General features: G+C 35.0%; 1 long non-coding RNA gene across 1 annotated transcript; it reads left to right on the plus strand.

The window, feature by feature from the left end:
* Positions 1–10,165: 10,165 nt before the first annotated feature.
* LOC141399070 (uncharacterized) lies at positions 10,166–10,556 on the plus strand. Its single transcript, XR_012411762.1, has 3 exons — positions 10,166–10,274; positions 10,349–10,400; positions 10,464–10,556. It is a non-coding gene; the product is annotated as an uncharacterized lncRNA (long non-coding RNA).
* The last annotated feature ends 7,350 nt before the right edge of the window (positions 10,557–17,906 follow it).

Raw genomic sequence — 17,906 nt, forward strand, 5'->3', positions numbered from 1 at the left:
ATATTTTGCTATATGTATTAGTTTCGCGATATTTTGAATATATTTACATGCACTTAAAATATAGATTGTACTCACAACAAAAAATATTAGTCAAATGTTCCGACTTTTGAAGCTATTCTTAAGAAGATCGCGTACGAATGAAACAAAAATTAATATACTTTTAAAAAGGTCCATGTCATAGCTGTCGGAGTTGCCAGATGTTGTACCAAAATTTTGACATTCATTTTTTTATTTTTGGCCAATGGGTGGATCCACTGTGCAACACAAAGACAACAATTGTAGCCAAGACAGTAATTAAGAACTTTCTAATACATCGCAAAAGCATTGGAATGCTCCTTCAGACGGTTTTGGCCTTGAAAAGGTGCAAACTTTTCTGAAAATGTCGATAAATGGCACTGTGCTACAAAAGTCGACCAGAAAAAAATTCAAGCATTCTAATACAAAGTTCTATCGTGTTGGGATTCGCGGAGAACGAGAATGCCTTTAGTTCGTTTGGGTCACTTCGTTTTATTTTTTTATAACGGTAAAAGCAGTGAAAATCTGTGATTCTTTCATTTTCAAATTTAAACGGGCATATCTTCTTTTTTCACAGCGGATTTCTATTGATTCTTCTTCCTTTTAAAGTGGTAAATTATATCTTTCGAACAAGTTATTATCTTTTTAAATCGGTTAACAAATGACTGGGTTATAGTTGTTTAAGTCTGAAAAACTCAAACCTATGTTTCCACGCTCCTACAACAACAACAACGATTAAGTCCAAGTTCAATTATTTCTTCTTCAAATGAATTACACCGCTGTACCTTTAGGGTTTTCGGAAGAAATATTCCAACTGCCTGTCTTATCTTTCATTGTGGAATGAGCTGTCCACTCGTGCGTATAATTATTATTGTTTTCTAATTGCAAGAGTAATGCTTATACGCCATGATGCTGTCCTATCTACTGTCATCTGTTTTTTAACAGAAAATTAAAATAAAACAAATTAGCAATTACAATTCTTGAATTTCCAGAGAAGATATCTTCATTTGTTTCTACACGTGTTTGCTTTAAGTTTTATGTTTGTTTTTGTTAATTATTAGCATGCGTATTTTATTGGTTTAATGGGAGGAATCATAAGTCATACAACATTTTCCTTTGTCAGCTTTTTAATTGTGACTTTGAAATACGTTCATCTAATTGTTATGAAATTTGAAGTCACACGTTTTCCAAGAATATTGAAAACGCTTTTGTTTTCTATTCATATGTGGGTGTCATTGACCCGGTACTATGTCCATTAGGCCGGGGTGATTTGAAAACCTTAATGGGCCCTTCGCGTTTCAGATTCCTGGGATTGAACTGAGCAAAAAAGTCTACTAGACCATATGTACACTAGGGCTATAACCAAAAAAAATACCACCACATAGCCGTGTAGAGCATGGAAAATTATTATGAAATACGGTATTAATTTTTCTATATCGCGAAAAAAGTTTCCGCACCAAATGCATGGAAGTTCAGAAATGCATTTTTTAATTTTTTCTGTTATAACAACATATTTGCTTTTCATTAAAATTTTTGTTTTTTTGTAATCGAATTTAAAATCATTATCAAAGCGTTCTGGACCAATTTGTTCTCTAATTGCGCCATTTCGGACCATATTAGGATTTTTTGACACTATTGCAATTTTTGGTTTTTCTTTATAAACTCGCGAATTTTATGTTTATATTATTTGTACCTATCGGACAAGAGAATTTGGGGTCATTTGCAACGAATTCGCGAAAGTTACAGGCTGTTTTTGTTGACATTGCCTGTGAGAATTGTATTTGTTTTCTACAAAAATACAACACCAGTACCATGTGGGGAACTTTGTCCTAATAATGAAAACGCGTTTCTAAGATCGATTCGATGAAAAAAGTTTCAGCACCGACCGCAATTACTAAAACCCTTTTGATATTTTGTCTACTTATAATTTTAAATTTGCTTTGTTTGAATAAATATTTATAGACAAAAATACATTTTTCACAGGCAAAGTCATTAAAAACGGTCAGTAACTTTCGCGAATTTGTTGCAAATGACACCGTATTCTCTTGTCCGATAGGTACAAAAAATATAAACATAAAATTCGCGAGTTTATAAAGAAAAACCAAAAACTGCAATAGTGTCAAAAAATCCTAATATGGTCCGAAATGGCGCGATTTGAGAACAAATTGGTCCAGAACGCTTTGATAATGATTTTAAATTAGATTACAAAAGAATAAAAATTTTAATGAAAAGCAAACATGTTGTTATAACAGATAAAATTAAAAAATGCATTACTGAACATCAGTGCATTTGGTGCGGAAACTTTTTTCGCGATAAAGAAAAAATTACACCTTATTTCATAATAGTTTTTCATGCTCTACACGGTTATGTGGTGGTATTTTCGATATCTGAAAAAAGTGCAAAAAGTTATATCCCTAATGTACACGATGAAAATCGAGCCTCCCGATTTTGACTTTAATTTTTTTATCTACGTTTTTTTGACATTTGGCATATAACAGCCAAACCATTGAGATTTTCGAGCCAACAGAAAGACAAAAATTGTAGCCAAGACAGCAATTAAGAACTCTCTAATACGTCGCAAAAGCATTGGAACGCGTTTTCAGGCAGTTTTAGTCTTGAGAAGGTGCAAACTTTTCAAAAAATGTCGATAAATGACACTATGCTACAAGAGTTGACCAGAAAAATATTCAAGCGTTCTGTTGCAAAATTCCATCGTGTTGGGATCCATGGAGAACGAAAATGCCTTTAGTTTGTTTGGGTCACTTCGTTTTATTTTTTTATAACGGCAAAAGTATTGTAAATCTGGGTGTCTTATATTTTCAAATTTAAACGGGCATATCTTATTTTTTCCACAACGGATTTCTTTTGATCTCAATGGTTTGGCTGTTATATGCCAAGATGTCAAAAAAACGTAGATAAAAAACTTAAAGTCAAAATCGGGAGGCTCGATTTTCATCGTGGACATATGGTCCAGTAGACTTTTTTGCTCAGTTCAATCCCAAGAATCAGAAACGCGAAGGGCCTATTAAGGTTTTTTTCCTTCCACACAAATCGCCCCGGTCTAATGCCTATGACTGTATATGTGTGTAGTATATCATCTAAAAATTGTTTGATATTGAATGTATGATAACCCGCCGCAAATGTGTCTGTTGCTTTGACTTCAAACAAATGCAGCAAATGCGCCCTTTGGGTTAAGGCACTGAACTTTGAATAATAATTGTAAATTGCGATGCAAAGACAGCATAAAAACAGTAGTGGGTATATGATTTTGATTATTCTGACTCAATTGTGCGGTAAACAGATTTAGGAGGATACAGAAAATTTCTCGTTTTGTTTAATTTTCTGGTCACTCTTATTGACCTGTTTATTGATACAGAGTCAGCGGTTAAGAGAACTGATGAGGAAGTTTGGCTGCTTCCGAAACTATAGTATTCTCTGCCTCCGCTCGTAGTAATCAATTTCAATACCCACTGTTAAACATTTTGTTTCTTCAAATTTTGAAGCAACAAAGTATGGACTTTAGCTGAAATAAATACACAACAAGTATTATTTTGCAGTCCAACAATACAAAGCCAACAATTGTAAAGAAATTTATTGAAATTGCGCCATTAGTGTTCGTTGCACGTGCACTGTTTTCAAAAGCGTTTTGTATTTATGTATATTTACCTTTAAAAATGTTTTTTTGAAAATGGAGTTTGTGATATGTTGTATATGTCGCAAATATTTGATTGGAAAATTTTTGCCCAAATGCACATACGCAAAATTTAATTTCAACTAAAGGTTTTTTTGTTGATTTCATATGCAATATTGCCACCAATTATACAAATGAAACTGATAGAGATCACAATATTGCAGACATAAGTTTGGAGTTTTGAACAGAGTCCTATTAGTCCGTGGATGTTTAGAATTGAAAATGACCGATATCAGACCACGTTCGGTATTGTCCCCATCCAAAAGTTTTTAACCAAATTATCCAACAGAATTGATCCGTCAAATGAAAATTACCCATATAGATTTACGTGTTGGTGTATCCCAGAATTTTCAACCACATTAGCTCTCATTTGGCATTTTTGCTCTAAATCCAGCAGAGAATTTCTTATATACATACGTCCACGTTTTTGCTTTAGAAAGATTTTCTGTAATTCGAAGCTATTAACATAATTTTTAAAAATATTGTCTGGAAAGGGTTGGAAATGGATTTTGGAAATCCTTTTGGTGGAAGAACCTCCATACAGAAAGTAGTGAAAATAGATCCACGTTTTCTTTTTTAAAGTATATATTCAGATATCACACATCAATCAATTATGAAAGAGGATTATGAAAGAGGACCGAAAAAAGAAGACACGTGTATCGCCGTTTTGAAAGTTTACGTCGGGAAGTAACCTAATTAGGCGTGGCAAGTTCCGCCCATTTCTACAGGTGTTGAAATATTCGACATCAGATTCCTTGGAATCCTTGCATTTTAGGTATAAAGTGTCTTTGGCCATATTGTTGACAACAATGTAAGGTATCTTTCTATGAAAAAATTAACCCTCATTTGAGTCACTAAAGTGGTCTTTTTGGTCCTTTTTTTCAAAAACTTTTAAAAACTCCTTTAAAATGTGATCGTATCAGATCAAATTATTCTACAAATTTATTTGTCATAAAATTTTACTATAGGTCCCCGAATACACCAAAACTCTAAATCGTACCAAACCCCAGAATTCTGCAAAAAGTAAAATCACGTTTTAGGGTTAATGTTGTACTTTATCTGAGTTTATTAAGTTTTGTCCTACAAAACTTCATTCTAGATAGAAGACGTCAAAGACAAGAATAATCTCCATCAAATTTCAATATAAGTCGCCGAATAAATGAAATATGTATTTGCAATATATATCAAGAAAATATATACATTATGTTTGCCAACAAAACACCCAAATTTTTTGTTCTTTTTTCGAGTTGATGCATGAAAGTAACATGAAATTTAGTTTTAGACGAAAGGTGTGAAAAGAAGAAATATTCTACACAAAATTTCGTTGTAAGTCCTAGAACAAACTAGATATCTGAGTAAAATACTTTGATAAGAAAATGACGTTACAAAATTAGATATTATAGGTAGAAATTATTTGTTAAACTTTTAGACTCTCAATTAAAATTTATTCCATACTGAGTCAAAATCTCCTAAAATACCTCACTTTTTGGGGGTTGTGCCAAAAGAAGAAATCTTCCAAATCAAATTGCATTATGAGACTCTAAACAAAAGAAATTTGTAGCTATAATATTTAACATCTCCAGAAGCTTTCGCTTTTTATATATGATTTAGGACCATATTCTACCGTTTTTATTCACATGTTCGTTATCTGCGGTCACAAAATATACTGTATTGAAGTTTTTTGATAATAAATTCTTTCAGAAGATTATGTGTGCTCAATCCAAATTGTTTTTGAAATATCTATGGTGAATATATATAGGGTAAATTTTGATAATCCAGATCGGACTTTGAAAAATTGCGTATTTTAAAATAAAATAATGTAATCAGGATAAGTCATAGGTTTCTGATATAGTTTGTGAAAATGCGTGGATCGTCTACGGCTATTGCTCAGTGAATATATATCTGACATACGAGTCCTAACATCCATGTTTTTGGCATGGTCCTAAATACTATAATGATGGCAGCTACACCTGCTCTGATAAAATTGACTGAATTAGCCCTTGAAATCGAAGTAACTAGCCATATTCTAACTAAATTTGTTATGATCATTCATGATACACACATGTATGTCAGTTCCTAGGGTTAATTCATTAGAGTATTTAGAACGAAGTATCTGGAATGAAGTTTTGTGGGACAAAACTTAATAAACTCAGATAAAGTACAACATTAACTCTAAAACGTAATTTTACTTTTTGCAGAATCCTGGCGTTTAGGTACGATTTAGAGTTTTGGTGTCTTCGGGGACCTATAGTAAAATTTTACGACAAATAATTTTGTAGGATATTTTGATCTGATACGATCACATTTTAAAGGAGTTTTTAAAAGTTTTTGAAAAAAGGACCAAAGAGACCCCTTTAGTGACTCGCATGAGGGTTATTTTGATCTGATTCGATCACATTTTAAAGGAGTTTTTAAAAGTTTTTGAAAAAAAGACCAAACAGACCCCTTTAGTGACTCGCATGAGGGTTAATTTTTTTCATAAAAAGATACCCCGCATGGTTGCCAGTAATATTGCCAAAGACACTTTATACCTAAAATGCAAGGATTCCAAGGAATCTGATGTCGAATATTTCAAAACCTGTAGAAATGGGCGGAACTTGCCACGCCTAATAACGTTACTTCCCGACGTAAACTTTCAAATCGCCGATACACGTGTCTTCTTTTTTTCGGTCCTCTTTCATAGTCTGTGCGGGTTTTCTTGTAATTTAAAAAAAAGTTCGAGTTTGTTGTACAGTGTAATTGGAAATAAATACCTCCAAAAAGAAGAATAACTCAAATCCGCGGGTACATATTAGACTTGTATCGCATATTTTCAATCAAAAATGTGTATGGCTTCCTTTTTCAACATTGGTTGAAAGAAAATAATAATCACTAAAACTTTACTATTTTACCAGAAGTTATACAGTCCGTGAAAGCCAACTAAAAATTCAGAAAAGTACATTAAGAGAACACCTTTATCAGGAGTCGGGCGATACAAACTACGACTCATAGACTCCGAATCCTATCCGCAGTACTGTTTGAGACTACGCAAAAATATGATCGGAAAATTATTTCTAAAAAAGCTCTGAAAATGTTTAAACCATTGATACCTGAATAGTTGTTGTTCTATCTTAACTGTTTATGGACTCGATGACATTAAAAACATTTCAAGGACTATGCCCAAAGGCTAATCACTTCTTTCGTCACATCGAAGTCAAACTTATGAAAATTCATAACTTTTGTTTTGTGAGTTGAAACTTTTATCTATATAAAGATCGTATACTGGCTACATAACCAAAATAGTTTTCCTAAAAATTGTGTAGTCTGGGAGTTTCAGAATATAGAAATATTCGGGATATATAACTTCACGATTGTTTGCGTTGCGTCATTTTAGTTGGTCACTGTGAGATAAAGAGCTTTTACACTATCCCTGACATAACCATGGAACTTACCAAAGAAAAATACAATATCGATGTAAACAAGACCGCAATGAGTACCATAGGTCAATATGTGCAATGGATCCTCGAACAGCCCTTAAACTGCTTTTATATTGAACCTTTTTGAGGGAGGTCCCGAAGATTTTGTCCCATATAGGTCCTCGTGCTACTTGATATATGTACGTCTGGAGGTAATTGTAGGATGTTCAAAGTTTCGGTCAAATCGGATTGAAATTTTGTGTGGGAGGTTCTTGAAGGAGTGAACCGATATAATCCATATTCGAACCTAATCTATGTCTCGAAAAAATCTATTTGGACCTTCGAGTGTTATTGTGCGCACCATTTTAGGGAACTATTTTGAATTCTTGTGGGGGAAGTGTCCGAAGAAGTGGACCGATATGATTATTATTTTGGACAAAATATTACGAAATCCAAAACTTGGACCAAATCTGTTGATCTGTTCAAGAGTTTTCATGCGCTCGAGCCAGACAGACGGAATCTGGGCTTAATCGGCTGCAAATTGTTTTTTGTTCGTATCATTTGATTAGTCTATGACCATTATTTCGATGAGGTACATCTTTATCGTTAGGATTGTTTTCAGGTACAAATTTGTTACTGATAGGAAAATATTCAGATGTCTATGCTACTTATAGCAGATATCAGCACTTTGGACAATTTTGTGCAGTCACTGCACGTAGATATACAACTGAAACGGGCTCGTGTGGCCCGACATAAGAAAAATAAGATAACCTTTAGTATCTGACTAATTTTATCATCATATTGTTAGACATATATATCATTTTATATGATATATAATTTTATTTCATATATCATATCAATTAAAAGTGTTTGTCGCTGGCCGTTTACAATATTAAAATTGTTCATTCGTGCTACAGGAAGTCATTTTTGATAAAAAAAAGTTAAAAAGTGTCAGTGGGCTTTTACGACAGATATATACCCTCAGTCAATGTGAAGTGAAACTTTCACCTACGGACAGATCGAATGTATTTAAGGTGTCTTCAGAATTCTGTGGCCCTTTTGGCCACAATTAATTAATTAACTGCACTAAGACACAAATGTTGATCCTTTGTGGGGGGAGGTACCCTTAGGGAAGATCGATATGGGCGATTTTAGAAGTTAAACTAAATTTTGATAAAATATTAGGAGATCCAAAGTTTGGACCAAATTGGTTGCCCCATTCATGTGATATCGTCCTAGCATATTAGTGACATTTTTTAAATATTGGGGAGAAGTACCGGAAGTTGTGGACAGGTATTGCCCCATGAAACTAAGTTTGGATATAATATGACGAAGACCAACTGTTGGAACAAATCGGTTGAACAGTTCGAGAGTTATCGTGCTCTCCGACAGCCACATATGGTGACATAGGGATTTTTAACACCTTTCGGGCTGCTATCCTAAGAAAAAACCTTGACCGTCGTAATGGAGGTAGCGAATGCAAATCGCATCAACAAAAATCAAAGTGATTCGAGAGCAGGTCTTAAAGTGAACATATCCGAAATTGTGGGTGAGAGACAAATATAGAAGGAGTAGACAAATATAGTCCATATTCGAACCTGATCTTTATCTGGTAGATATATAAGGATGTGCAAAGTATGGATAACATCGGTCACTCCCTTCAAGAGTTATCGTGCGCACAATTTTTCCGAACATTTTTGAACTTATGTGGGGGAGGTACCTGAAGGAGTGGAACGATATGGCTTATCTTCGAATTTAAACTATGTTTGGACAAAATATTACGAAGGCCAAATTTTGTACCGAATCGGCAGATCCGTTCGAGAGTTATCTTGCGCTCCATCCACTACACACTGTGCTATAGGGGCTTTTTGCAACTTTCAGGATATTTTCCCAGGAAGTATGGACTTGCCCCTGATGAAACTTGTACCGTCGTATGGAGGGCAGTGAGTACACGTTGCTAAAATAAAAATCAGAGCAATTCGAGAGATGGCCCTAAACTGAACTTTTCTGAAATTTTGCGTGGGAGGTACCCGAAGGATTAGGCCGATTGAGTCTATACTGAAGCATTATCTATATCTGGTACACATTTTACGATGGGCAAAGTATGGATCAAATCGGTTGCTCCCTTCAAGAGTTATCGTGCGCACAAATTTTCCGAACATTTTCGGACTTTAGTGGGGGAGGTACCGGAAGGGGTGGACCGATATAGCCCATCTTCGAATTTAAACTAAGTTTGGGCAAAATATTACGAAAGCCAAAATTTGAACTGAATCGGTTCATCCGTTCGAGAGTTATCGTGCGCACCAGCCAGACAGACAGACGGACGGACATTGCTCAATCTACTCCAAATTGTCTGAAACACATTTCGTCAAAACGTACTTGGGGTCTAAAGCCATTATTTCGATGAGGCACACTTTGCCCGTATGAAAGTGTATATACCCTCGTTAGCATAAATCCTGAGGGTATAATTAATATGCCTGTGTACTCCTTTATATTCCTGTCTGTATAATGGAAAAGTTGCTAAAAAGTGTTTCAGCAATATTGAGTAAAACATATCTGTGTATTTTTTACTTACTAAATGTTGCTGAAACATATTTTCAGTTACTTTTCCATTATACAACTGTCAAAATTTGTAATATTAGTAATGACTATTACAAATTATCACGGAAAAAGACACAAAAGAATACCTAATGACAATAATAACTTAATTTTATGTGATTGCGACATATTGTTGCCGTCCAGACATACATACATAAGTTGATATACACGATAACATGCCTGAGATATAGCACATACATACACAGTCATTACTGGAAACGTTAGATGTTGTTTTCTTTCTTTTATAATGGAAACATATAACGTTTTGGCTATCTATACATACATACATACATACATAGCCAATAGAAAATCGAATCGTTGATGACATTTTCGTCGACGATTCGTTAATGAAATCTGTGAAATTTTCATGTACGACAACTTGCATGACCATGTCTTGCATTGTGTCTTGTCAGCAAACCCAAAAAAAATGGTAAAAAAGTAAGCTTTGACATAATTGTACACATATTTATGAACATTTGTTTTCTATTTAATATTATAAAATCATAAACGTCGGAAACCGCGTCACAATGTATACAATTATTTATTATTCATACAAAGTGCACTAACTAAAAACGGTAAGTAAGAATAAGTAGATTAAATTACGTTAAAAATAATTGTAGTTATTCTTTAAATATGTACGTGTATTTAGGTTGAAGGCATGGTGAACTTTGAAAATCCCAATATGAAGCTCGCGGTATATGGTAAGATTTTAGAATATATTAGTGGCTAGTTACAACAGTCATTTATCATCTTTATCTTTGCAGAATCCACAATGAGAAGGAGATCGCCCCCTCAGTCGGCTGGGGAAAGAAGTGAGGCGTAGTAAAGCTGGAAGAAAGTGGTTGCTTGCAGAACATACGGCTATAGGTTAGGTGTAATTACTTTAAGATAAAATTTGTAGACATAATATATTTAATAAAAAATTTACACACGACAACATAAACGAAATTGTCTTTAGTTGGGTCGTCAATGACAAATAGCAAGACAGTGTCTGTGAAACAGTCGTTAACGAAATAGGGGGATTTTTGTCTTGCAAGCCGTCATCGATGACAGCTTCGCTTACCTTGTCGCCCATGTTGTCGTGCATGAATACTGGGACACTTGTGTGAAAAAGTCGTCAACGATCTCAAAGGGCTGTCTGCATAGAGTCCTCAACGAATTGCATGAGTCGTGCACGAGTCATCAATGTTGTCTTGAAGACACTTTTTACTGAGTACTTGTTTTTCCCCAAAATTTACATTTGTATAAAGAAAGATATATAAAAAGACTTTAGCACAAAAATGTCAAAACTAGTATATCATTGTAATTTGCATCAATTCAAATTGTGAGAATTTCGCTAGACATTTTGTAGCATAGCAATTAAATGAAGTTCGTCACAAGCTAACTAAAACTATAAAGAAACCCATTTACATGTTAGACAGTGCTTCCGTTATCTAACCGCAACATTGATATAATTTGCATTAAAATAGAGGTCGCGAGTTTGTTTTCTAGTTTCGTTTTCGTAATTTGTCTGAATATGTCCCCCGGAAATTAAAATTCGGAGCCAAAATTAAATTTTTATATCTTTCCCACAAAAGTTTTGGTTAATTTTACCCGCTAAATATTATCCTATCATTGTCCAAAAATATTGACATTTTCCTTGACAAAACCCCTTATCTCGTGCATAAATTTGTCACTATTGAACTATAACTGCGACCTTTAGCGTGAATGTAATTACACTACACACAATTAAAACTGTGGGATACTTATATATACTAGGGTGTAACTCTGTTATCTGATCACGTACATCAACATAATTGACATCAATGAAAGGATAAAAGATCGTCTTCCAAATACAACTCACTTTAAAGTTCAAGATCTAATACAAATTTTACACAAAAGATTTGGTCCATTAAACCCGCTAAATATTATCTAATCATCAAACAAGCTTCTTCTTCGTTGTAAACCCAAACCATACTTAAAATTTCGCGCCGATCAGATTATTATTGCAATCTTGTAGCATCAAAACCCATTATATAATAGGCAGTAGGCCCGTTATATAGCAGATACATTATTTGCAATTAGCATCAGGCGAAAGGTCAGTACTTCTTTTTCCATATGTAGGCTACTTTGCCGGTATATGCCTTACAGGAATTAAAATATGGACCAAAAATAAAATTTTGATATTTTTTCATACTAAAGTAATGGTCCATTTCACTCGCTTAATAAAATCAGATCATTATACAAAATTGCAGGCATCTTGCTCGACATAAACTCTTACCTCGTGCAAAATTTCGTGACTATTGAACTATATATATATATATATATATATATATATATATATATATATATATATATATATATATATATACTACAAACAAATAACTGGATATATTACATTGTAACTCTGTTTTCTAATCATGTAAACCAACACAATTGGCATCAATAGAAAGATCAAGAGTTCCTTGTACGTACCTTATAAAAATAACTGAAACAAATTGAACCATTAAATGCAGCGGGTTCTTTCGTACCAGATTGATCCGAAACCATGGTCTTCGGCCAGCGGTTGCCAACCCAGCATCAAACCTATGTTTCTACGTTGCTACAACAACTACGATTAAGTCTAAGTTCAATTCTTTCTTCTTCAAATGAATTACACCGCTGAACCTTTAGGGTTTTCGGAAGAAATATTCCAACTGCCTGTCTTATATTTCATTTTGAAATTAGCTGTCCACTCGTGCGTATAATTATTATTGTTTTCTAATTATCAGAGCATGATGCTGTCCTATCTATAATCATCTGTTTTTATGCCCTCAGCATTTATGCTAACGAGGGTATATACACTTTCATACGGACAAAATGTGCCTCATCGAAATAATGGTTTTAGACCCCAAGTATGTTTGGAAGAAATGTGTTTGAGACAATTTGGAGTCGATTTAGCAATGTCCGTCTGTCTGGCTGGCTGGTGCGCACGATAACTCTCGAACGGATGAACCGATTTGGTCCAAAATTTGGCTTTCGCACTATTTTGTCCAAACTTTGTTTAATTTCGAAGATGGGTTATATCGGTCCACTCCTTCCGGTACCTCCCCCACAAAAGTTCGAACATGTTCGGAAAATTTGTGCGCACGATAGCTCTTGAAGGGAGAAACTGATTTGTTCCATATTTTGCATATCGTAAAAGTTCTACAAAACTTAGATGAGGATTCAATATGGACTCAATCGGTCCACGCCTTCGGGTACCTCCCACACAAAATTTCGGAAAAGTTCAGTTTAGGACCTGCTCTCGAATCGTTTTGATGTTTGCTGTAACAACTTGTATTCACGGCCCCCCATACGGCGGTACAAGTTTCATCAGTGGCAAAACCATACTTCCTGAGAAAATAGCCTGAAAGGTGCAAAAAGACCCTATGACACCGTGTGTAGTGGTTGGAGCGCAATATAACTCTCGAAGGGATCTGCCGATTCGGTCCAAAATTTGGCCTTCGTAATATTTTGTCCAAACTTAGATTAAATTCGAAGATAAGCAATATCGGTCCACTCCTTCAGGTACGTCCCCCACAAAAGTTCAAAAATGTTCGGAACAATTGTTCGCACGATAACTCTTGAAGGGAGTGACTGATGTAATCCATACTTTGCACATCTTAATATATCAGATTCGAATATGGACTATATTTGTCTAGTCCCTCTGGTACCTCTCACACAAAATTTCGGATAAATTCACTTTAAGACCTGTTCTCGAATCACTTTGATTTTTGTTGAAGCGATTTGCATTCGCTACCTCCATTACGACGCTAAAAGTTTTTTCAGAGGCAAGACAATACAGCCCGAAAGGTTTTAAAAAACCCCTATGTCACTATATGTGGAGGCCGGAGAGCACGATGACTCTCGAACTGTTCAACCGGTTTGGTCCAACATTGGGTCCTTGTCGTATTATATCCAAACTTAGTTTCATGGGGCAATACCGGTCCACAACTTCCGGTACTTCTCCTCAATATTTAAAACATGCCACTAAAATGCTATGACGATATCACTTGAATGGGGCAACAAATTTTGTCCAAATTTTGGATCTTCTTATATTCTGTCAAAGTTTAGTTTAACTTCTAAAATGGCCCATATCGGTCCTCCCTAAGGGTACCTCACCGGCAAGTTCAAATGTCCTAAAAGGGCCACAAAATCCTGAAGAGACCTTAAATACATTCGATCTGTCCGTAGGTGAAAGTTTCACTTCACATTGGCTGAGGGTATATATCTGTCGGCAAAGCCGACTGACACTTTTTTACTTATTTTAACAGAAAATTAAAATAAAAAAGTTTGCAATTAAAATTTTTTAATTTCCAGAGAAGATATCTTCATTTTCTTCTACACGTGTTTACTTTAAGTTGTATGCTTGTTTTTTTAATTACACTGTGCAACAAAATGGAGGTGAAAGTCTGGGGCACGGAAAATTCCTCTTGGGAAAGAAAGGCCTTGGTGAGTATATTAAGAACCCCGAAGGACAGATTCCGCGTTATGGCATGATCAAGTTTTTGCTAGAGACCCTGTAAGCCATCTGGAATTAGCGTTATATCTTTGTTCACTGTTGTTTTAGCTTATGTTCGAGACGACATGAGTCAAATCGAATGAGGATTATTTTCGTAGAGCATTTCGACCTTCTAACTCGCTTCCTTCGATGTCATTTTCGTCCCTTATTTTAAGAACTGCTATAAAAGTACCACAATATGGTGTTTTTTAGCTTCGAAATGTTCCGCAAAAATGTCGCTCAGATAATTTTAGTTACGGCTCTAACTAATCGATTTTGTCTCCGACAACATCAAGCCTCTGTAAAATGTGTATAAGTAGAAAGACAAAATTCATCTCTAATGGATCGATGGAATGGGTTTAAATGCTGATGAAAAGATCGGATTTTTCACGACTTCGTTTGAACCAATGCAAATCCGTGTAAAGATGACCACAACGAACAGCATTAGGATGTGTAAAGTATGGTCCAAACCATAGGGGTTTTTTGCAACTTTCAGGCTATTTTCTCATTAAGTATGGACTTGTTTCTGATGACTTGTGCCGTCGTATGGTGGGCAGTGCATACAAGTTGCTACAACAACAAATCAAAGCGCTTCGAGAGCTGGTCCCAAAACTGAACTATTCCGAAATTTTGTGTGGGAGGCACCCGAAGAAGTGGACCGATTTGGTCCATATAGGAATCTCTCGTGGTGCAGTGGTATGCACACCCGCCTTGCACGCTGAAGGTCGTGGGTTCGATTACCCGGCCAGGTAACATCAAAAAAAATTCAACGGTGGCAAAATTCCCTTCAGTAATGTTGGCGACATTTCCTGAGTATTTCAGCCATGTAAAACTTCTCTACAAGTGGTGTTTTAGGGCACGCCGTTCGGACTCGGCGATAAACAGTTTGGATCGAATCGGTTGGTCCGTTCGAGAGTTATCGTGCGCTCCAACCAGACAGACAGACGGACGGACGGACATGGCTAACTCATCTCCAAATTGTCTGAAACGGATTTCTTCCAAACATACTTGGGGTCTAAAACCATTATATCGATGAGGTACATTTTGCCCGCATGAAAGTGTATATGCCCTCGTTAGCATAAATGCGGAGGGTATACAAATTATTATTATTTCAGTCATTTTTTAAATTTTTGGCCGATTCATCCATAAATATTTCTGTTTCGGTATACGTTTTCGTACGAAATGTCGCGATCAATGATACAGTCTATAAATATATTCATAGACATGTTTCTAGAAACTAGAATATAATATTAACAAGTAAGCCAAGGCTATAGTCGGACGGGGCCGACCACCTTTAGCACTGGGAATTAGCTTTTCACAAATCAAAATTTCTTTATGGAAAAAATAAACTTATTGTAAGAAATAACATTGTGGATTCTGGTACCGTATCACACCAAGCTTAAATAATAATATAATATTTGTTTCACAAAAATTTTAGAAGGGACAAGGGCGACTTCTCTCATATCAATGAGTGCGTGTACCTCGATTCATAATCGCTCAATGATATGGGAGCCACAGCTTATCTCCGAGTTCGAACGGCGTGCCCTTAGGCACCAGAAAATGTCGCAAACCATACTGAAGGATATTTTGCCACAGTTGAAAATTTGATTTTGCCTGGCTAAGGAATTGTTTTGCAAAAAGGTGGCAAAGCGACACATGTTGCAATGTATGTATAAAAAGCAATGCACAATTGCACAAATAAAACGTTACGGCACCATGTAATTTGTAATAGTGCAAAAACTGGGAATAGAAAAATGTAATTCTCTACACAAACCACATTATATATTAAGCAGTAGGCCCATTATCTAGTAGACACGTGACTGCAATTTGCATCAGGGGAATATCAGTAGATCTATTTACATATGTAGTCTACTTTGCCGGCACATGCCCTCCAGGAAATAAAATATAGACCAAAAATATTTTTTTGTATTTTTCATACAAAAGTAATGGTCCATTTCAGACGATAAATAATATCAGATGATCATCCAAAATTGTAAAGACCTTCTTCTACCTAAACTTTTACCTCGTGCAAAATTTCGTGATTATTGGGCTACAATTGCGAACTCTAGCATGTTAATGATGACACTACAAACAAATAACTGGGTATATTAGGCTGTAACTCTGTAATCTTATCACGTACATCAACGTAATCGACATCAGTGCAAAGGTCAAGAGATGGTCTTCCAAATATAACTCACGAGGGAGAATGTTTCTTCCAGGAAAAAATATATAAGCTGTATATTAAAAATTGTCAAAATTTTCACACAAAAGTTGTGGTCCATTTAAACCTCTAAATATTATCAGATCGCCATCTCAAATTGCAAGCTTCCTCTTTGTCATATACTATTACCTTGTTTAAAAATTTTGAGGTGATCGGACTATTATTGCGACCTACAAAGCAGCTACAAAATCGGATAAAAATTATGTTTTTGGTCCATTTCACCCGCTAAATATTTCACGATCATTACCAATTAAAATAGCGATCTATTCTGATGTGAAACCGACCTCCATACCAAATTTCGTGACGATCGGTCCATAATTGCGGCCTGGAGTTTGATTACAATTTATAATGCACAGACGGACACACATCTCAAAATCGCTTTATTTCGCCGAGATATGAAGATTGGTATACCACATTGGGGGTCTCCGACGAATATTTCGCGGTGTCACATGAATTTTTACCAAAACAAAATTATAATACCCTTTCCACATAGTGGTGTAGGATATAACAAGTTTAAAACAGGTTTTTGTTGTAAACACAAACAAATATTCGATTTATTTCTTTTTATTGACATAATGAAATTTTGTTGTTAATCAAAAATAAAAATTATTTTCAGTTTAAAGTTAAACGAACTCTTGACCATCAATTTCATGGGATTTGTGATTGTTTGTAAAATTTTTTGCATTTATTGTTTTTTTTTGATATTTCATAAGAATTAAGAATTAATAAAATCAATAACCATAATTGGATTTGAACGAATATAAATTCGTGCTATAACGTAATGTGAAAAGCATGAAAAGCAACAACAGCTAACAATATTACAGTAACAACATGGTGTTATGGGAATTAAATGTCAATGGCAACATTTGAATACTAGGGTCTTTCCAAATAAGTTCAGAAAAATTTACAGGAAATAAATGATAAATAAATAAATGAAAAGATTTTAAATTTAATTTTAATTGGCATCGAAATTTCTCTATACATAAAGTGATACATACTACACTTCATATAGTTATTATGCGGCACTGAATATAACAGATTGGAAGTCTATTTATTAAATATTGGAATATTCGGGGTAGATCCTAATATATTCTGATAATTCAGTTTATAAAATAAGTTTGATTGTCACGTCCATCTTATATTATTACACCATGGTGAAACGTTTTCTTTTGTACTACATACGTACATATCTAAGGTCAAAATTAAGCTACATAAATGTATAAAACATGTATGTCAATATAATTTCAAGTTGAATAACTTGTTGATAAATAGTAAAGAAATACAAAAACGAATTTCAACATTTTACCTCACACCATAACAACTATTAACAAGTAAGCAAAGGCTTTAGTCGGACGGGCCGACCATGTGATACCCTACACCACAACCTGTAGGAATTAGCTATGTGCAACCGCCTTGCACGCTGAATGCCCGGGTTCGCTTCCCATCAAATTGTCTACGGTGGCAAAATACCCCTTAGTAATGTTG

The sequence above is a fragment of the Musca autumnalis genome, unplaced genomic scaffold (genome assembly GCF_047663935.1).
Source record: "Musca autumnalis isolate F117 unplaced genomic scaffold, ASM4766393v1 scaffold_3, whole genome shotgun sequence".
NCBI classification, from domain to species: domain Eukaryota; kingdom Metazoa; phylum Arthropoda; class Insecta; order Diptera; family Muscidae; genus Musca; species Musca autumnalis.